Source organism: Pinus tabuliformis, chromosome 1_1 (genome assembly GCF_031772625.1).
Source record: "Pinus tabuliformis cultivar Carrire ecotype Pingquan chromosome 1_1, CPIR1, whole genome shotgun sequence".
Taxonomy (NCBI): Eukaryota; Viridiplantae; Streptophyta; class Pinopsida; order Pinales; family Pinaceae; genus Pinus; species Pinus tabuliformis.
Window position 1 is genome coordinate 166,142,981 of NC_142297.1, and position 23,161 is coordinate 166,166,141.

General features: G+C 34.6%; 1 pseudogene; it reads right to left on the reverse strand.

The window, feature by feature from the left end:
• LOC149212100 (uncharacterized) overlaps positions 1-18,364 on the reverse strand; it is a 36,574-nt pseudogene extending 18,210 nt beyond the window's left edge.
• Between the last annotated feature and the right edge of the window lie 4,797 nt (positions 18,365-23,161).

Sequence of the window (23,161 nt, forward strand, 5' to 3'; positions counted from 1 at the left end):
AAAAAGTAATACTTACATTTTAAAATATTTTAGCCCCTAATCTAACATAAAAATACTTATTGGTTGTATTCCCTCTTGTTATTGATTTAATTTCAAGCTTTTTTATTCATTATAAAATTTTGTGTTGTTTGTTTTTAGATTCTAAGAATATATAGTTATATTTACTTACTCATGTAATTAGTTATATTTATTAGTATATATGTTTCTTTTTATTATTTCTTTTATTTTTTTTAATTTTAAATTTCTTTTCATTTTTAATTTATATTTTTAAACTAAATATTAATTAATAAAATATTTTTTATTTTTTATTTTTTAGGTTGATTTTCTAATGTCTTTGCTATGATTTAGGTTTATGTCTTTGTTATATATATATATATATATATATATATATATATATATATATATACTGAATCCCTTAAAGGATCTCTAAATCTATCTGCACTGTTAAAATTCACATTGAAGTGTAAAAATTCAGTATCAAAATTGCAACTTTCCATTTCTAGAGTGACACAATTAAAAATGACTAATTCATATACACTTTGTACTTGTTAGTTGGTCATATTTTTATTCTTGGACTATAGTACTCGTTTACAATAATCATTTATTATTTTGTCACTTATTATATAGTCATATATTTTAGTCTTGGACTAAATTTGACATTTAAGTTGGTTTCTTTTAATTTGGTCACTTATTATCTAGTTGTATATCCATAGACTAAATTAGTTACTTAAGTTAGTTGTTTTTAGTTGGGTCGCTTACAATTTCTTAAATAGTAGTAATTCACTTGAAATAATTATGGTGACTAACTTTTCTAGTCGCATAGTCACTAATCTCTCATTTTACTAGTGAAATTGTCCCAAAAAGAGGTTATGACTAAAATGCCATGATCACACTTTTAAAATTTATTTTATGACAATTCACTAACTTCCAAAATGTTATATTTCTAAAGTTATAGTGGTCCATAATATGAAAAATTTACTATACGAACATTGGAATAGTTTTCTCAATATGATCAAAATTTCGCAGTTTGAATCTTCACAAAAAGTAAATTATAGTAAAATTTCCAATATTACTTGTTTAAATTAATTTTAGGCCCATTCACAAACTCTAAATTCCATAGGGTATATCTCTAAATGTATAGAATCATATTTTTTACTAGATGTACCTTTAGATGTCTTGTCAAATTACTCAAAATTCCAATGATTGAAACATCCTAAAAATAAATATATAGTGGAAATTATGAGATGAATCATTTGAAACAGATTTCAGGACCAATCAGAAACCCTAATTTCCACAACTTATATCACCAAAAATATGGTGAACCAAAATATTAAAATTTAACCAAATGTTTCTTTAGATTTCCCCTCAATATACTCAAAATTTCACCATATGAAATGCCCTATAAAAATTTTATAGCTAAAATGTTAAAATTTCTTGTTTGAAGCATCTGTACCCTAGGTTTGTATGCTCTGATATGAAATGTTATTTACCACACACCTTAAAAGTGATAAGGAACCAATAATTATAGTCCACTTGAGTGGAAAACCTCTTTTTACATTAAGTACAACATATAATATCTCATTTGACGATCCTAAGATTAGGTTTCCTTAGTATATAAATAGGAGACAATGGGTACAATTATAATGAAATAATATAATGAAAAGTTCTAGTTGACAAAACGACATATAAATGGAAATGTAATAACTGAATATCCGTGGATAATAAAGGGCCAAGGTTAACAAGGGGTTGATATTGAGCTTAACATCAATTGTAGTTTAGTGGAAGATTTACTTTACAATGTAGCTATCTATGTCTCTATAATAGTGGATCAAAGAGCAGTACTCCAATTTGTACAATGTGCCTAATTAATTTATTTGACTTGTGATGTAGGAGCATCTCATATTTAATTTTATGTAATTATTTAATTAAAGAATCTAGTATTTTCTAGAATTAGTCATTCATTCTAGAATTAAGTAGGAGATAGGGAAGTTAGGATAGAATCCTAAAATTGAGAGGATAGCTCTCAATTTCCTCCAAATATCTAGGAGGAAGATTCTCTAGAAGATATTTGAGAGATTTCTCTCCTCTAAATAAATAGTCATGTAATCTTTTGGGAAAATCAAGTTTGAGAGTTTTGATTTAATTAAAGCTTTGGAGTGTGATTTTAGTTACTGGAATATTTTTTGTTTGAGTTTGGAAGCATTGCACCTTTTTGGTATCAGAGCTAGAAAATTATTGCATATTATTAGAATAAATTTCTTATGATATCAGTGGCATCGTGAGGAATTGAATGTGCCATCAAAGGAGTTGGACGTGAGAGAAGTCGCCTTTAGGTTGGGACATGAGGCCATGTTGTAATCATTGTGTTTGTTTTTTGCGATTGCGAGAGTCGTGTTGTGATGTGCTTAAAGGAGCAAGCTTGGAAGAAAAGAGAGGGAGTTTTTTCTTGTGTTATTCTCAATATGTGTTGAAAATCATTACAACTGTGAAGAAGAGATCACTAGAAGAAGGTTGGTGGGCATCAGAACAAAGCTTGATTTCTGAGAAGTCCAAATCGGTTAGTTAGAGCATGGAGCCGTTAGAAAGGTTTAAGAAGGACATGTGCAGGAAATCATGAATCTTGTGTTGACATTGTCGCACTATGTGTGAAAGAGGAAGAATTGATGTTTCTCCCAATGCATAAAGAACGATTACATTGTTGAGCTATGTTGTAGAGAAAGAGGAAGAATTGATGTTTCTCCCAATGCATAAAGAACGATTACATTGTTGAGCTACGTTGCAGAGAAAGAGAAGAGTCAGTTGTGTTGAGGATCTGTGTCGTTCTGTTGATTGGTACATGTCTTTGAAATTTCAACCTCATTACCAGGCACGTACTGCAGAACCAAATGTTGTAGAAAGAGCTGCTACGTTGATGATTTTTGCTATGGAGCCATGAGGAAAGCTATCCAAGCTTATGTATTCATGCAGGAGTAGGGTAAGGCAATCTATGAAGCATTTGATTAGCCATCAAATATAGATTTGGTTGTGAATAACATAAGAATTATATTGCCATAATTTTGTTGATGGTAATATCATTTTTCCATGCGTTGAATATATATGGTGTGGTTGGTGTAATATTAATGGATTATGATGTGCGTTGGGGGAAGTGATTTTATTTTGAAATCAATAAGTTATAAAACACTATAATAGAAGGGATGTATTCATATGTTCCATATTAATAAAATGTATGCACAATAAAGCATTGATGTATGAAAGGGGCATTTTAAAATAAAGGATTTTTATAAAAGAAGAAATTTATTTTGTTTTGGATTATTATATTTTATTTTAATTAAGATGGCCCAAAGAGCTAGAGGAGCGAGGTGAGCTGGAATTGGTCGAGGAAGACCATTTTGCAAATCAAGTTCTACTTGATGAAGTAAGACATATTAGAACCAGATTGGATGCATTGGAGACAACACATCAAAGAGATGTCGACATCGGTGATATCAGTGAAGTGGAAGAAAGCTTAGAAGAAAAAGTTGAAGAAGAAACTGCAGAATAGAAGATGGTTAAGACGATCGCGAGAATAAGTTCCATGCGATTGTTGGATGTGCCTATGTATGAAGGCAGTTTAAATCCTAAAGAATTGATCGATTGGATCAGTGCATCGACAAATATTTTGATTATGAAGGTGTCATGGACGAGAAGAAGGTTAAGTTCACAGTGACAAGATTAAAGGGACATGTTGCATTATGGTGGTACAATGTGCAAGATGAAAAGAGAAATCACAACAAAGGAAAGATCACTAGTTGGGCTCGGATGGTGGCTAAACTCAAAGGTAAATTTCTTCCTCAAGATTATTAGTTAAATCTCTTTCGCCAAATGAAAAATCTTAAGCAGAAATTTATGTTTATAAAAGAATATACAAAGGAGTTCTGTAAAAGAATATACAAAGGAGTTTTATAGATTGAGTATAAGATCTGGTCATTTGGAAAATTATGAAGAAATGTTAGCTAGATATACTAATGGGTTGAAATTCGAAATACAAGATGAAATGAATATTTTGTCTTTGAAAACGATTGAAGAAGCTTACCAAATAGCTCTTAAGGTTGAAGAAAAATTTCCAAGAAAGCAGAGTGAAAGAGAAAGAGGACAAAGCAGAGGATAATCAAGCAGAGGAATTTTTAGTGGAGGATTTCAAATAGAAGAAGGCAGCAGTTCAGAATAGGCAGAATCATCAAGAGGAGACTTTAGAGGATGAAGGCCATATCAAGGAGGCAGAGATCGCTCTTTCGTGGTAAGATGTTATACCTGTAGTAAAATTGGTCGTAAATCTAATGAATATCCAGAAATATTTTCTAATCAAGGAAGCACACATATAACACAAACTGATACAGAAAGTGTACAATCCTCTACACTTGAAAATGCACCTGAAACTTGTGAATCTCTTATGATGAAAATAACTTTATAAAGTCTGTTGAAGAAGTAAAGGAACCCACACAAACAAAAACATTGTTCAAAATTGTTTGTAAATCAAGAGGAAAATGTTGTAAAGTCATTATTGATAGTGGGAGTACTGATAATCTGGTATCTACTAAAATGGTAGAAAAGTTAAATTTAAGAAAAACTAAACATCCTACTCCTTACAAAGCTTCATGGTTGCAAAAAGTACATCAGATACTAGTTAATGAACAATGTGAAGTGGAGTTTCAAATATGAAGTTATATGGATAAAGTTCTTTGTGATGTTATGCCTATGGATTTATGCCATGTCTTGCTTGGAAGGCCATATCAATATGACAAGAAAGCGATGCACAATGGAAGGAGCAATACCTACACTTTTGAAAAGGATGGTGAAAAGCATGTACTTTTGCCTTTAAAAAATGACAAAGCACAAAAGAAGACCAAAGGTAATGTTACTTAGGGAAATAATTTCTTCAAGAAATCAAGCATGATGACATAAATTTTTCCTTGATCAGTAAGTCAAAGGTAATCCTCAAAAATACAAATCTGAATGATCTTCCAGAAGAAATTAAAAGCATGTTGAATGATTTATTTATATTGTAGTGGATGACTTTCTTGATAAATTGCCTCCCATCAGAAGCATCAGCCATCATATTGATCTCATTCCAGGTGCTAGCCTTCCAAACAAAGCAGCTTATAGAATGACTCTAAAAGAGAACGAAGAGATTATCAAGTGCAGGACTCGCTGGATAAATGTCTTATTCGAGAAAGCTTAAGTCTGTGTGTTGTTCTAATAGTATTAAATCCAAAGAAGAACGATGGATGGAGAATGTGCACAGATTCTCGAGCAATCAACAAAATTACAATTAGGTACAGGTTTCCATTATCCCGTATTGATGATCTTATAGATTGTCTAAGTGGTGTTGCATATTTTTTCTAAAATAGATTTAAAAAGTGGATACCATCAAATCAGAATCAGAGAAGGCGATGAATAGAAAACAACATTCAAAATTAATAATATTTTATACGAATGGTTGGTAATGCCCTTTGGACTTACCAATTCTCCTACTACTTTTGTGAGGCTAATGAATGAAGTTTTAAAAGAATCCATTAAAAAAATTGCTATAGTTTACCTTGATGATATCTTAATCTATATTCAATCAATAGAAGAGCGCCTAAGACATCTTAAGAAGTTTTAATGAAGCTACAATAAGAGAAATTGTTAATCAATCTAAAGAAGTGTAGTTTCATGAAGACAAAATTATTGTACTTAGGCTTTGTGATTTCAAGGGAAGGACTAAAGATGGACCACGAGAAAGTGAAGGCCATAATCAATTGGCCAACTCCAAAAAGAATTTCAGAGGTTGAGATTGATGTCAATGGAATTACAATAGGAGATGTTCTAAGTCAAAAAGGAAAAACACTTGCCCACTTCAGTGAGAAACTTAATCAAGCCAAGCAAAAATACTCTTCTTATAAAAAATAACTATATCTCATCAAACAAACTTTAAATAAACAAAGACAAAAGGTGAGATACAAGTTAAAGGAAGAACACAGAGTAGCTGATTATGAGGAAGAAACTCGGAAAGCTTTTTATACAAGTGATGAACAATCTTTTGAAACTGTTGTGAAGATTGAGAAAGATGAAGAAAGAGAACAAAATCCAAATTTTGTTCTTATCAGAGATGAAGAACAATACTTGATTGGAATGCTTCAAGGGATGATGAACCAAAAATAGAATGTGAGGATGGAAGACTTCTAAAAGTTGTTATAAATCAGAAGATTGAAGAATTTGTTGGCAACGGTTAGCACCTAGATTTACCTCAGGCTGAAAAGGTAAGATCCAAGGCCAACATCAAACCACGCTCAGCCTGGTAGCTAGCCCTACCAGGTCAAGAGAGGGCTCTCTCCGGGTCAATCTCAGCAAATTATGATCGATGAGGGCTTGATATGACTGATAGAAATACTGATCTTAGGCTAGGTATATGTGTGAAAAGGTTTGATTGAATAAAATGATGTTTTTGTTGGCTCAGATGGAAAGGTAGATTTTGGGTGTGGGGAATGAGGCTCAGTCTTGCAGAGATATCAATGGGGCAAGGTAGGAAATTGTTTTTGGCACTTAAAATTGAATGAGATGGAAGGATTAGACAGGTGAGGAGCTGAAGAGGGCAAGAAAGCTCATGGATCCTCTCCAAACAGCTGAAAACATCAAAGACTAAAGCAAACCTCAAGTAGAGCACTGCAATTTCAATGGATTCTACTTACACTCTTGTTTGATTTAGCTGAGAAGAAATAAGAGAGATAATGGCATACAATCACATAAATAAATTCACAATTACAAAGGAAAGCACTGTACCAAGACAAATTACCACATGGATCCCAAAGGGTGCTGCAAATCCTGATCTCAATTCCTTAGCCAAAACGCTGATATGAGTGTACAATGAAGCTCAAGGCTTTCTCAAAAGTCTAACCTTCTACCAAAATCCAACCCCTACACTATGAAATTCGTAAAATATATACATTTTCTCATCCTTGTACTGAGGGATTGAGCTCAACCATTCTCTTCAAAATAGAATTAGTTATATTAAACTTGGGTCGAATTTCTGAAAATAGGTGTTGAAGATGAACTCGTATCTCCTAAACCATAGCACATGTTACAAAAAGGAAAGATGTTTTTGTAGATAAGGTCATGCTAGAGAAAAACCTCTCTCAAATTTGGGAAATTCGTTTCTAGTAGCTCGAAATCTGTTCCTAAAAATCATCTCTAAAACAGAAAATCATCAAAAATTTAAATCTGTGAAAATGAGTTGTAAAGATCTAGTCACATATCCCAATCCATGACACCTGTGAATAAACGGAAAGAGGTTTTTGTTATATGGCGCATTCTTAACAAAAACCTCATTGGGTTTTGCAAAATTACTTTCCATCTGTTGTAAAATGGCCCCGCATTAAAATGACTAAAACAGTAAAAAATATGAAAAAATTGCTTTGTTTTAATGTAGACTCCAAATATCATCGTATATCTCCCACATAGTAGCACCTGCGCATAAACTGAAGGAGGTTTTTGTTATTTAGTATGTGATGAACAAAAACATATTTCACTTTTGAAAAATTTCCTACCATTATTTCAGAAACTGATTTTTTACTAAACTTGTCATTGTGCGCAGCAACTGACCTCAAAACATGTATAACCAAGAATCACTCATTCATTTCGATCATATCTTCTAATCTAGAAACCGGTTATGGAAGCGTGATATACCGTTGGAAATATTTTTCTGAGCTTCTTCTAATGGACACACTTGTGACATGTTTTGTGCTGAACATCATGTACAAAACATCTAACAAAACCAGACATAGTAAGAGCTCATGTTGATCCCTGGTGACAAGCTGCGAAGACTGGAACTAACATCAGCTCCAATGGGGATGGTAGCTCCTTGGAGGTGCCAAGAACTACAGATATCTGAAAAGCAGACAGTGCCTCTTCCATTGGGCATGGATGGTCAAACAACTGCAAACCCAAAACAACTCATACCAATCCAAAAACATATACATACTGCAACATGTACATAAACAAATACCGCAAACTGAAATGCTGCCTCAGGCAGCTTATTTATGTACAAATCTAACCCACTTTTCTGCAAAATTGATAGATCAAGTAATGTTGTAATGCCATATCAACCAATCAAGTAACTGTGACAAGGATGTTGCTTGAAAGTGCTTCAACCATGACACAAATGTAAAGGATGACAGCCATACATGCACATAACGAGTCTGGTTGTGTAAAAGACAATTTGATCTATCATTTAAACTGAAAAAAATTTCCATGTACATTGCAATAGGATCGAAAAAACCAAACTCTATTTTCTGCCCCAACTCCTCAATGCATGCTTCCAGCTGCAAACTATCAATGCAAATATCCACGGGCAGCCTTACCTTTTGTTCCTTCTGCTGAAAAAGATCCCCAAAGAATGGGACTCGACAATCCGAATCCTGGGACTATATTTGGGTCTCCAATTCAGTTAGATCTCCTTCAAGTTTGATGGCAAACTCTTGCAAAAAATTAAGCTTAACTTCATGGCTGCATCGACAGGATTTCAGATAAGAAGAAAGAGATGAAGAAAAGTTTTCATCTACCTCATCATCCGTGCACATATCTTCCCATTCTCTAAAACCTTGAATAGAGGGCACCTCTATTTCGGATTCTTCCTCTTTCTCCATCCATGTTTCAAGAAAGATATACCAAAAATCTGCAAAGGACTTAATAGATCTGATAGGAAAACCTTCAATCCATTTTTTACATTTGCCTTGAAACGAATCAAAGAACAATATGATGAAGACATCTTCCTTTTTAACTCTAAGAATGTCCACAAATGTTTTAAAATTTTCTATATGTTCTAGAGTCAAAGTCAAATCTTCCCCATTTAATTTAGGGCCATTACTCAAAATGTATGCATCCTTTGGTAATTGATTAGGAAAACCAGGAAGATTAGAAAAATCGATACATGAATACCTTGAACAAATTGAAGCAACATCTGAGTCCTTCATTTAGCCAGTGGAGCCACCATCAATACTTTGAAACTCGGGATTTCAAACAGTGGAGTCGCCAGGTAGATGATTTTAGCCTTCATATGTGTCTGACTGCTATCCACCATCAGCAATTAGATCTGAACTTGATTACAAAATTTTACTGGAGCAATTTTCCAGTTAGATATTCCGTTTATAAGACTAGACCGGAGATTGACTGAAGTAGCTTTTATCTACTTGCGCTAATGCAAAGAAAAAGCGTTTCGAAGGCTACCTGGCTAATCTTCAGACTCTGTCTGTAGTTTATAAAACTAAGAACACTAACAAACAAACAATCTCTTCCCCAGTGGAGTCGCCACTATGTTAGTGCCTAAATCTACCTCAGGCTGAAAAGGTAGGATCCAAGGCCAACATCAAACCACGCTCAGCCTGGTAGCTAGCCCTACCAGGTCAGGAGAGGGCTCTCTCCGGGTCAATCTTAGAAAATTATGATCGATGAGGGCTTGAGATGACTAATAGAAATACTGATCTTAGGCTAGGTATATGTGTGAAAAAGTTTGATTGAATAAAATGATGTTTTTGTTGGCTCAGATGGAAAGGTAGATTTTGGGTGCGGGGAATGAGGCTCAGTCTTGCAGAGATCTCAATGGGGCAAGGTAGGAAATTGTTTTTGGCACTTAAAATTGAATGAGATGGAAGGATTAGACAGGTGAGGAGCTAAAGAGGGCAAGAAAGCTCATGGATCCTCTCCAAACAGCTGAAAACATCAAAGACTAAAGCAAACCTCAAGTAGAGCACTGCAATTTCAATGGATTCTACTTACACTCTTGTTTGATTTAGCTGAGAAGAAATAAGAGAGATAATGGCATACAATCACATAAATAAATTCACAATTACAAAGGAAAGCACTGTACCAAGACAAATTGCCACATGGATCCCAAAGAGTGCTGCAAATCCTGATCTCAATTCCTTAGCCAAAATGTTGATATGAGTGTACAATGAAGCTCAAGGCTTTCTCAAAAGTCCAACCTTCTACCAAAATCCAACCCCTACACTATGAAATTCATAAAATATATACATTTTCTCATCCTTGTACTAAGGGATTGAGCTCAACCATTTTCTTCAAAATAGAATTAGTTACATTAAACTTGGGCCGAATTTCTGAAAATAGGTGTTGAAGATGAACTCGTATCTCCTAACCATAGCACCTGTTACAACACTAAAAGAGATTTTTGTAGATAAGGTCATGTTGGAGACAAACCTCTCTCAAATTTGGGAAATTCATTTCCAGTAGCTCGCAATCTGTTCCGCAAAATCATCTCTAAAACAGAAAATCATTAAAAATTTAAATCTGTGAAAATGAGCTGTAACGATCTAGTCACATATCCCAATCCATGACACCTGTGAATAAAATGAAAGAGTTTTTTGTTATATGGCTTTTGCTTAACAAAAACCTCCTTTGGTTTTGCAAAATTACTTTCCATCGGTTGTAAAATGGTCCCGAACTAAAATGACTAAAACAGTAAAAAATATGAAAAAATTGCTTTGTTTTAATGTAGGCTCCAAATATCACCGTATATCTCCCACATAGTAGCACCTGTGCATAAACTGAAGGAGGTTTTTGTTATTTAGTATGTGATGAACAAAAATATCTTTCACTTTTTAAAAATTCTTTACCATTATTTCAGAAACCGATTTTGTACTAAACTTGTCATTGTGCACAACAACTGACCTCAAAACATGCATAACCAAGAATCACTCAATCATTTCGATCATATCTTGGAAATATTTTTCCGAGCTTCTTCTGATGGACACACTTGTGACATGTTTTGTGCTGAACATAATGTGCAAAACATCTAACAAAACCAGACATAGTAAGAGCTCATGTTGATCCCTGGTGACAGGCTGCGAAGACTGGAACTAACAGCAACATCGAGACAAATTTCAATCAAGCAGAGCAAATATTTCAAGAAACAAGTTTAAAAGCATGGGATAAGAGTGAAGGTATATTGGTCTGGTCATATACTCTTCTTTTGATGGTTTTCGTGGTTAGGAAAATTCCTCTTGAAATGGTAAGTAGAAGCATGGTGAAGACAAATGTTTTGCAGTGAGAAAAGCATGAGTGGAGTTACTGTAAATTTTGAGAAGCAGATGTAAAAGGACAAGAACATGAACAAAATTATATATGGGATCCAGGAAGACATAAGAACAAGACTCATGGTTAGGAGGACATGGAATTTTTCTACTTGGGTAGTATGATGGAGGAGCATCTCATATTTAATTTTATGTAATTAATTAATTAAAGAATCTAGGATTTTCTAGAACTAGTGAGTCATTCTAGAATTAATTAGGAGATAGGGAAGTTAGGATAGAATCCTAAAATTGAGAGGATAGCTCTCAACTTCCTCCAAATATTTAGGAGGAAGTTTCTCTATAAGAGATTCAAGAAACTTCTCTCCTCTAAATAAATAGTCATGTAATCTTTTGGGGAAATAAAGTTTGAGAGTTTTGATTTAATTAAAGCTTTGGAGTGTGATTTTAATTACTATATTTTTTTTGTTTATGTTTGGAAGTGCTGCACCAACCTGTGTCAAGTTCTGGGAGTACTTAGTGTTCGCCAACCATCTTGCCATATTGTGAGTATAGGGGCACAAATTATTCTACATGGTTGATTATTGGTTATGTTCTTGGAACATGCATTATGGACAATCCGAGATGGTTGTTAGAGACCTTTTTATGCAATCTGAGAATAACATTAGCGACTTTTTTCATCTATTGATGAAGTTCCTCATTTCCTCATTTAATAACCGGGTTGTTACTTTTTGACATATCTAAGAGTAATGGAACTACATGTTCACATTGAGTTTCTATGGTTTATGTGTGCATCATGCAAAAGAGACATGGTATCACATGCATGAAGACATAAAACATCGAAGTATTGGTTTTATTGTAGTAGGTCAACTGAAAAATCTTGCAAAGATAAGCCAAGGCTAAACAACTATTTTTTGGAAATGTGAAGAATAAGTGAAAAGAATTGTGTGAATTAATTGAGTACTCATTGAAATATTTTACATTATGATAGAAAATCTCTTTTTAAAATTGTAAGTAATATTTTTAAATTATAATATTACAAATTAGAATATTAATTATTATTTCTAAATATTTTATTTTATGAGTACTTTTTTTTGTCGTTTAAAAGAGCATCATTATATTATCATCAGTGGAATCCAAAGTACAAAAATAGGTTTCATGCCCCCCTTAGCTTCACTATAGACAAAGGGCAAAGCTAGGGGCGCCAGAGATAACAGAGGATGTAACCAGATGACCATTATTTCTGATAGGCTTACTAGCCTTACATTACAAAAATATGACAAAAAGGACCAAGAGCTTGAGATAAACATGTCATGAAGTGTGGTGAGGTGTAATTCCAAGAGGGCCTACAGAGGAGTCGACCCGCTCATGCATATGGAAATAAATGTGCTCCACTTTGGCCTTCAGATCACGCAAGTGATCATTGAGGTGCCTTTGATTGTGACATATGCTCTCAAGCAGCTCCAGAGTTTCATTGAGGCAAAATTGGATGTCATTAAAATGGGCCACTAATTCGTTCTTGTCTTCATACCAGTGATCTCTCATGATGTCCAAGTTATCTTGGATGTCTCTCAACTAATTTTCAATAGTTTCTAATGAGGTTGGAGCCTCCACTCTGCCTAGAAAAAGCTAACAAGGTTGAGCAGCTGCATCCCCCCATTCACCGTTGACCTTATCCTCTGTCACCAATCTCGAACCACTTTGTTGTCGTCGAACATGTTCTTGATGCCCATCTCCACTGCGAGGTCGCCCATGCTGTCGAGGCATGATTGGCCGCTCCTGAAAACCGCCGCTCAGAATGACCGGAGAGGGAACAAACTCCGAGGAGGAGAGAACCAACTGCACACACCCTAGCTCCCACGAACAATACCACGCACAACCTATTCTAGCCTTATAGCACTGACCAAGCCATTGAATCTCCTAAACGATGCTATGCCTCTATCAGTTCACAAGGAAAATAGGGGAGGGTTGACTACAAGTCTCAACCCAAAACCATACAACCACACACTCAATGGATCACTTAATTCTTCAGTACACAGTAGTAGGAGACAAGTAACTAGGGAATTATACGCTGCTCTGTGACAAAAAACATACCCTCTTTTACGGAGTTTTCCCAAGATCCTCAACATAAACAAGTGCCACCACAGACCCTGATCGACGATGAGAGAGTTATCTTCATAAATCAAATGTGTCTACCAATATAGTCAATCCTCCTAGAAGGTAATGTGCAACGTCGAATTCCAAACCACCACCAGCAATCGCACTAGAGGGAAAGACCTTAACGAATTATAAACAAGAAACTCGAAACCAACGAGAACCCACCGTAGTAAGACAACCCTCTTGTGGTGGCTCCCGGGTTTCCACCCTTCATACTCAACCTTAACACATCAGAAACAAGTAAAACATCCAAATGAACCAGGGTCCCATATGAATGCACACCAACCCAACAAAGAAGCCACAACGCTAGAGTCCGAACACTCCACAGAGGTCTAGCGACCTTGTGGCCTTGGAAAGCTCGCTCGGCCTTTGACTCTCTCATTTTCCACCCTACACGTAGAGTTCATCACCCAAAAAAACAATAGTTATCATATCACCACCACCGAATATAACAACTAGAGGTAGGTCTAGAGGGTTCGATTGACCGCTAACTCGTTGCATCACTTTATGGTTCAACATCATTACACTTACCACATGCCTCATGAGATGTAATCCGAGCTGAACCTGCCAAATGTTGATACACCCCATCAGAGTATTTTATGAGTAATCTTAATCACTATAAACAAAACTTTATATTTTTAAACATTCGAATATAAATTTTATTTTTATTTAGTTTAAATCATGGGAAACATCCTAAAACAGATGTTAAAATATGTATTATATTTGAACATGGATTGTGATGTTTAAAAAATTTATAATTTAATAAGTTAGTTTAATTGATATAAAATGTAAGGAAACATCTGTTTGATTATTCTTGATTTTTTTAATGGTATTTTATGAAATTCAGTATTTTCAAATATTTTAATTTAAAAACGAAAATAATAATAAAAATAATTAATATAAAATGTATGTTTAATTTAGCTAAAAAAAAGTTTAAAAACTTTTTAATTACTTTTTTTTTTTGGATTTCAGGCATTTGTGGTTCATTTTTTATTTTTATTTTTTTTAGTTGAATTTTGGAGTACCCACAGTAATAATCATGCTTGTCAATGTTTCAAATCCCAACAGGGATCCATCATCAGGACAATTATTGAATGATGATAGAAGAAGAGCTGAGTGAAAGTATAAATAGTATTAAATTATTTTTATTTCAAGAAAATGAGGTCAGCATGAAATTTTATATTTTATATTTTAATTTATATTTATATTATTTTATTATTTAAAATAAATATTAGCCATGCTTTAAAGTTTTTAATTATTGTTGAATTTTGGAACACAATATTATTAAACATTTTACTTTAGAAGTCAAATTAGCTAATCTAAAATGCTTTTAAACAACTAAATTAAAATCTTAATTCAAACCATAATATAAGTAAATAATCATTTCCAAATATAATAAATAATAATAAACGGAGGGACACATTTCCAAATATTTTAGATTAATACAATCACCACAACTCATATTAAATATGGAAAAACATTTTTTTAGTTCATATAAAGTAAAAAATATAGGTTTTATATAAATATTAATAAATTAAATAAAATATATTTGATAAATATAATATTTTTTCTAAAATTTAATTTTTTTTTTTTTTTCCTCGGTAGATCGAGTGGCAAAGCTAGTTACGGATCCATATACAAATCCAGTCGCAGATCCATAGCCACCAGTTACAGATTGGGATCGGGATCGATGATATTCTTATTGGCGTTTCGGGTGAGCAGGCAGGAAAGGAACTTATGGACAAGGTGACTATATTATTGGGATCCTTAGGGTTATCAATCAGGTACAACCTAAGTAAGAAGGTTCGATTCTTGGGTTATTGCTTAGTAGTCGACGATCATAAGAAGTAACATTATATATATTTTAGAAAATAATATAATAAATAATAAATATTACTAATTGAAATGAAATTTTAAAACAAAATTATGATTTATAAATATTTTTTTTTAAATGTATATATTTAAATTTAATATTATTTTTCATGCTAAATTGGTAGTTTGTAGATTTCCAAAATATCTTGGGTCAAAGAGTTTGCCAGCTTTGTGATACTAAGAGGGATGAAGATGAAAATAACTTTCTCTTGGACTCTACGAATCTTACTCTCATCTGTCTAATTTTCATAATCTTTGCCACATTGCCAACCTTTTTGACTTGTTAAGCCAACAAAACTACCATGATCTACTAATTATTTTACAACTTTCTCTATATAATATATTCAATTTTAATATTTTAAAGATATTTTTTCTACAATCATCCATATAAAAAAAATTGGGAATCACACCTAATTAAAAACATGCATTCTAAGCACTCCCCGATGGGGGTGAGAGGATGAATGAGTGATCCATTGGGATATGGGATTGGGTAGTGTTGATTATGATCGATGGTGATGAAGGGAGTAGGTGGCCACGCGGTCAACCCCCACATGCATTTGGTGGTCACCCCCCACATGCAACTAGATGCATCATTAACTTCGTAGACAAGAGATAAATGGAAACAAGAGAAAGATCATGGCAAGAGGTGGGTGCAATACATTGTTGGTATTCATATATCGGTTACAAATAACAACCTTGAGGGTGGTCAGACAGTTTGAAAGGTTAATGCAAAGGAGAATGTTTAGCTGCATGTGGTGGTTCACCACTGGGGACAAGGGGATGAAACCAGGGATTGACGCCTACTCACCTCTTCGTGGGTATGTTTTTCTCTATTATTCTATATAACCTGTTAGGAATCCTGTGTTTGCAAATTTGTGGAAAATGGAAACTACTATCATTTGGATTGTGTGCTTGCTGGAAATTATTTTCTTTTGAAATATTGCCTGTAGAGGTAGGAAATTTAAGTTTGTTTTTTCTGTGTTAGTCTCTAAAATGAATTGGGGTGGGTTGAGTGAATTCTATTTTGTCCACGAAAATGGCTTTCGGTATCGATTTTGTGGTTTTTTCTTTTCTGGTGGCTCGACTCGCAAGCCAGGATGGGACACAACTATGATCCTTGTTAAATCAGCCCCTTCTTTCTTTGGTTTGGCCTCTTGCAAAATTTGGTATGGGTCTTTCAAATATGTCTATGTACTTGTTTCTACATCAGTGAGAGCTCTCTCACCAAGGAAACTCGACAACACTTTGATTATTCGCATATCCATTGGTAAGTGGATTGCTCTTTTCTTCAAGTTGTGGGGAAGGATCTATTTTCTTATGGTGGGTGGGAGAGCCTTATGTCTGGTTAGTTTTCAACTGCACCTTTGGTTTACCATGTTTCATTCTCAATTGTGGAGCAAAGAAATAAGTGGAATGAGAAACTGACAATTTCAAGCCCAATTTATGTTTTATGAATGCAACATTGAATTTCATGATTATTCCTTAGTGTCTTCAAGATCTAGAATATTAAGCATCAGAGACCTGCATCCTTTAAGAGACTCCAATCATTTCTCAGTTATAGTGGAAAGTGATTCTTTTGGTTATTGCAACATCAAATAAAATAATAAGGGATGAAGACACTAGTTTGGCAAGATGGATTGCCCCTCCTCAACTTGGGTTTGCAACACCACTTCATGATGAGGTTCTCGAGGTCGGGTGTTGAGTGGCTCTCGTCGAGGTGAAGGCCAGGGTCGTGGTAGCACACATGGCATAAAGGCTACCAATAGATACAAAGGCACCACTTCTACTGCAACCCGCAATGTAATTCAAGATTGGGAAGCTACAATGGCTAATGAGGAAGGACTCCCATCAGACACGAAGCTCATCAACAAATTCCATGACTTAGTACTTGACCCCAACCATACCAGAGGAAGGCACACCTTATATATTCAGACATTATTATTATACTCGTAGATCAAAACACTACTAGCAAGAGCACTGCATGGAGGACTGTGAGAGAAATCATGCATTCTATAGGTAGTAACTGGAATTAAAAGAGATCATCAACACGTGGAATTTCATATGCCTCAGCTGGATATTAGACAAGATAGAATAGAGGCATGTTTTATGCAATCATCATACGTTCCCACTAGGTTCCAGTAGAAAGGACTGGCCCCAATTGAGTCTTCTAATGAATAATGTGTTTTACTCTATGTTGGAAGCCTCTTGTTGCAGGCTTGCTAGCGATAGGCGTGTTGATGATATGGTCTTTCCTTTTGTTTTACTCAAACACATGCAAAATTTAAATTTTGGACTGCTTATTCAACAAGAAGATGGTCAACAGACCTGATTTCCTCCTAGGCAAGTTCAGATCATTTGGTTTCGTAGGATGATCTTGTACTATCTCTTGGGTAATAGAAGAAAACACAGATAACTTCAAACAAAAAATTATTATAAGCACAATAACCTTATTTAATAATATTAAAAAAGTAATTATAATCTTAAATATATATATATATATAAAAATAAGATATTTTATATTATTAAAGGTTGCATTATTTAAATATTTATAATTTATGTTAGCTCTTGGGGCAACTTAATTAGTAATGACCTTGAAAATTAAGTATTATGTGTATGGAGGTTGAGGTTCACATTCCCATTAGGCATAAATAGACACCTAGAGATTAAAATAGTAACTAGACATAAAAACATAAAGGTCATAGTAGTAATTGTGCCAGTCTAGCCAAATATATATATATATATATATAATATTTTTATTTCATATATTATATTATATTAATAACTATGAATATTTTGATTAATTAAATACATTAATATTGAAAGATAAATTAAACATAGATATTAGAATTATTGAAATTGAAATAAACAAGGCCACATACCTAGCATTCCCTGTCGCTTAGTTTAATAAAATATTTTAATGTCATGATGTGTTGTATGTACTCCAAACAATAATAAAATTGTAAAATGAGTTATATGAATATTTGTCTAACCTTTTTACTTCGTAAGGCGTTTCTCTTTGCAATCAACTCTCCTCTTGGATTACGTGTCTTATTATGGTCCCTCTAATTTGATGTTAGACGATTAAAATGTTTTCCACCCTTAGATTAAAGTTCTTGTTATAACTGAAACTATACCTATCTTACCTTTTTAGCCTTTGGTAGGTTTTCTGAAACACTGTTCCATGTCACATGGGAGTGGCTAGGACTTGTGTCATCGAGTTGAGGATCTTGCTTGAATTCGCTGGCCACTGTGCAGTCCTTGGCCCTGTGGAGCGTCATGGATTAGACGAAAAATATTGAACGTGTGGGTGTCTTCTGGATTTGGCTGCATCAGTGTTTTGTTTATGGCATCCGTGCTTCAGGGCCCTTTCGATCAAGGTATCATTCCATCAATTGAGCACGATCGTTGATATTTTAGATATGTGTATGGTGATATTGATTAATTTTTGTAGAGAAGGGTTGACCCTTCTCTGAAACATACCCTTCAAAATTATTGGGAGTTTGATTTCGATGGTGGCATTCCTCCCATAGACTCGTTCTGGAAACCCATACAATTTTCCTTTTCAAACCGCTGCATAAGCTTTTTGTTGATGGCATCAGTGCCCAGATGGAATTCTACTTACCCTTCAGGGCCCTTCCGATCAAGGTACCATTCTGTCAATTGAGCACGCCTGTTGCTATTTTATCCACTTCATGGAGATATGCGTACGGTGATATTGATTGATTTTTGTAGAGAGGGGCTGAGCAGCATATCGAATCACCAGAACGAACAATTGCAATTGAGGGTGAATCCCATTCATGGGACCTGGATGAAGAGATTGATGGATTGCATTGTAAGGTTTCCCAGCTCAAAAATGTAGGCCATGCATCCCATATTTGTTAACCCTTGTTTGTCTACAAACCCCAATAAAGGGATCCTGTATTGAGTTCTGTACTGAAATTGCTCAGTAATTTTCGAAAAGTTTGTGTATTTTTATTCTTCACAGAAGTTCAGGTTGCATTTTCCATGTTATTTGCTTTATAAACTTTATCTCTTTAATAAACCATTATTTCTCATTAACTACTAGTTGCACTTGTTCAGGTTGTTGAGCTTGATTTTCTCTATCCAAGTGAAGGTATTCACAGACGATGGGATAGTGGCTATCAAATAACTTCTATTGTTGCAGCTCCTGATCACGCTGCATTAATCCTGAGCAAGCCGAAAAAGAATTTTACAAGTGAAGTACAGGAAACGCTTCAAGCATCTGCTTTTCCTGGCACTCATGTAAAGGTTTGACTTATACTACTAAATTTGATTCATCAAAGTCTTTTAGGTTACTATAACTGCTAGAAACTAATCTGCTATTTTTTTATTCTTTATTTTCAGGAAAAGTGGTCTAGGAATCTTTACATTTCTTTAGTGTAGGACTGTATTCATGGTATTAGCAATCGGTTTTTAATTTTAAACAACCTTTCTTTGATAGAACCTATACAACGTCTAACTTCTAAACAACCTGAACATAATAGGGAACATTGTTGAAGTGAAATGCATGCATCGAAAAAAATGGTCCTAATACCTTAAAATTAGATCTCTGTGCCATTAATATTTTTAAGTTTAAGAGTATAGATTCTAGAAGCTAGATATCTCGAAGTTAAAGAGTATAGAAGCTAGCATAAATGTTTGCTGGAGTTTGATTTAGCCATAGTAGTTCCTAAAATAAAGCAACCCATGTTGTTGCAGTTGGGGTATTGATTGTTACTCTGGACTGTTGGAGTAATATCTGTAATGTTTGTGCTTCTAGGAAATACTCTTGATGTTGAGGCTTTTGAGTGTTTACTAAACTTCCTTGTAGTGATCTGATGATGCACCGGTTTTTCTTAGGTACACTCTATACACAACAATCATATAAAGTGAGCGATTCTTTTCCATTTAAATGGATTAGTAAGAAATAGGAAGAGGGATTTTATGTGACATCAATGGCAACTGCTGGAAATCAATGGGGTGTGGTTATGTCAAGGAATGCAAGGTTTCCAATTCAGGGATCTTTTTGTTCTAAAAAATTAGATAGCATTATTTTTATTCTTCACAGAAGTTCAGGTTGCATTTTCCATGCAAGATGAAAATTTCAGTGACAAAAAGATGAAGAGTCTGAGGACAAGTGATAGTGGAATATGTTTCAAGATATTTTTTAAAGATCACCTAAGCACCAAGGCATAAAATGTAGCCGACTCTTCCATATATGCCTCAATAAAATGGGGTGCCTAAATGAAATAATAGAACCATGATGGTAATTGCTAGGAACATGTTGAAGATAAAGGCCTACCTAACAGGTTCATGGCGGAAGCAACCAACACTTTTGTTTCCTTATTGAATTGAAATCCAAGTAAAGCAGTTCTGAGGAAGGACATCTGAAGAAGTGTCACCCAAGATAAAATCTTCAATCAAATACCTTATAATTTTTGGTTGTCCTGCTTATAATTGTGATACAAAACAAAAAGCTAAAAAGGCAATAAGTACATATTTGTTCAATTCATTGATTTTTCAAAGGCCTATAGACTTCCTGATTCCAACACAAATAATATTGTTGTAAGTGGAAATGTTGACAGCAGGATATAGATTAGAATAGAACTGGGTGCATATACAACATAATAGCTTGGGATATGGCTGGGTACATGCACAACAGGATATAGTCTTGAGTAGTTGCAGACGACAAGGTGGCTATGGTACAACTATAGGATACTGGAACAAGATTCTGGTACATATCTCATGTACAGGTCACAGGTACAGATCAGAAGTAGAGAGTACAAGATGTACAGGGTACAATATTCTCTTTAGCTTTGCAGGATCAATAAAATTTTGTAAAAGGAATCTTTAGTATCACATCATCAGAGAAGGCTGTACAAAATAGAATAGACTCTAGCCTCTAGGACATCTTCATTGGACTGCTGGAAGGGATGTTTTTAGCTATGTTTGTCATTGTTGTGACCATCAAGGGTGGTGTCACAGTGTTATGGCGTTATAGCAATGGTCACATTATGTAAATTGTTTACGTAATACATTAGCGTGTGTCAAAGAGAGAACATGGAATGAAATGTTATTGGGCAAGTAAATGGTAATAGGAATTGAAAGTTAAGTGTAAAAAGCTTAGTTATATCTTCATATACTTCCATATCCAATTTGCTTTTGTGTCACCCTCTTAATAATATTGTTACTCTTTGTCTCATTTCATGATCCTTAGTGATGTGATTTCCCTCTCTCTTAACCTTCCTCAAGCTGTTCTACATTTGAAGAGGGCAGGACACTGCAGCACTGACCATGTGCTGTATTGGGCAAACATATATTCAAATGGACTTAAAGTGAATATGATAATAAGAATAATCTAATGCAACATTACAGTTTAGCTAGGCCAGCCTCAAATGGATGTTTGATGTTTGTAAGGCCTCTTTATTTACTCATAGAGAAATTTATGAAAAATTAATTTTTGGTTTTTAATCGTTTAATGAGAATAACATATTTTAGCTGAGAATAACATATTTTAGCCAAACACTAGAGCGTAAGATTTTTTGTTTGTGGCATAAGAGACCTCCTCATATTCTATCTTTTCCGGATTGTAACATATTTTAGCTAGACACTAAATTGATGTGTAAGATTATTTGTTTGTAGCATAAGAGACCTCTTCATATTTTATCTTTTCTGGATTGTGCCTGTGACTTTCAAATAGGAAACACATATTTTTAACTGCTAGACTCACTGAGGTTGTACATTAAACTTCCATTAAGTGAACATTTTGCCTATTTTCAATTGAAAAAAATTAAAAACATAAACATAATAAAAAGAGGTGTTGTCAATTAAATACATCAACTCAGTTCTACTTCTTGATGTTAATTCTAATTAAAATCAATTTATGTTTATAGTTTATTCAATTCAAATATCAAAATTGCAGTTAGAAATACAATTGCATCATCTTATTTCTAGGCCTTCTTTGTGGCAGACACTTCCCTTTTCAGTTTAGGAGAAGTTTCCCTATTTATAGCCTAGGCAGAGGCAAGCCTCTTGGCAGGATCTGCTTTCTTTGTAGGTATCGCCTTTTTATCAGGCATTGTTGCATTGCTTTCTCTACCTTCTTATAAAAAGCTTGAAGGAGTTCTTGATCTTGATGAGCTTGCTAGATTTGGAAATATTTCTCAGTTGAACTGCTTGAAACTTCTTAAAATTGGCAGGGAGTTGGGATTGGTACTTGCTGCCAACATAGGTTGTTATGGCATGCTGGCTAGACCTGGTTCTCTCCTTCAAAGATGTAATCGCCAGATAGAATCATTCAATTGGTCTTGATTGAGTGACAATTCATCTCCATTAAATACATCAACACAGTTCTACTTCTTGATGCTAATTTTAATTAAAATTAATTTATGTTTAGAGTTTATTCAAATTCAAATATCAGATTTGCAGTTAGAAATTCAACTGCATCAGCTTATTTCTAGGCCTTCTTTACGGCAGGCACTGCCATTTTCAGTTTAGGAGAAGTCGTCCTCTTTATAGCCTAGGAAGAGGCAAGCCTCTTGGAAGGATTTTCTTTCTTTGTGGGTACTGCCTTCTTATCAGGCATTGTTGCAATGCCTTCTCTACCTTCTTAGGGGACATTGCAGGCTTCGGCTCAGGGACTTTAGGAGCCTTGGCTACTTTGGTGAGTGTTTTAGCCTTCTTGGGCTTAACTGCGAGCTTCTTGGCCAGGGCTTTAGCCTTTACAGGCTTGGCCTACTTGGGCTTCATGGGCTTCTTCAGCTCCTCCGAAATCTTGAAGGATTTCTTGACCTTGATGAGCTTGCCATATTTGGCAAGATTTCTCAGCTGAACTGCTAGCAGCTTCTTAAATTTGGCAGGGAGTTGGGATTGGTACTTGCTACCACCATAGGTTGTTATGGCATGCTGGCTAGACTAGACCTGGTTCTCTCCTTCAAAGAAGTAATCGGCTCCATGCTCATCTACTAAAAAAAGGGAAAATGAGGCTCCAGTCAGTGATTGACATTTTTATTGATGGCAATTGAGCAGCTCAAGCTTTCAGCTTGCCTTTTCTTAGTCCATATCTACAGTCGTTA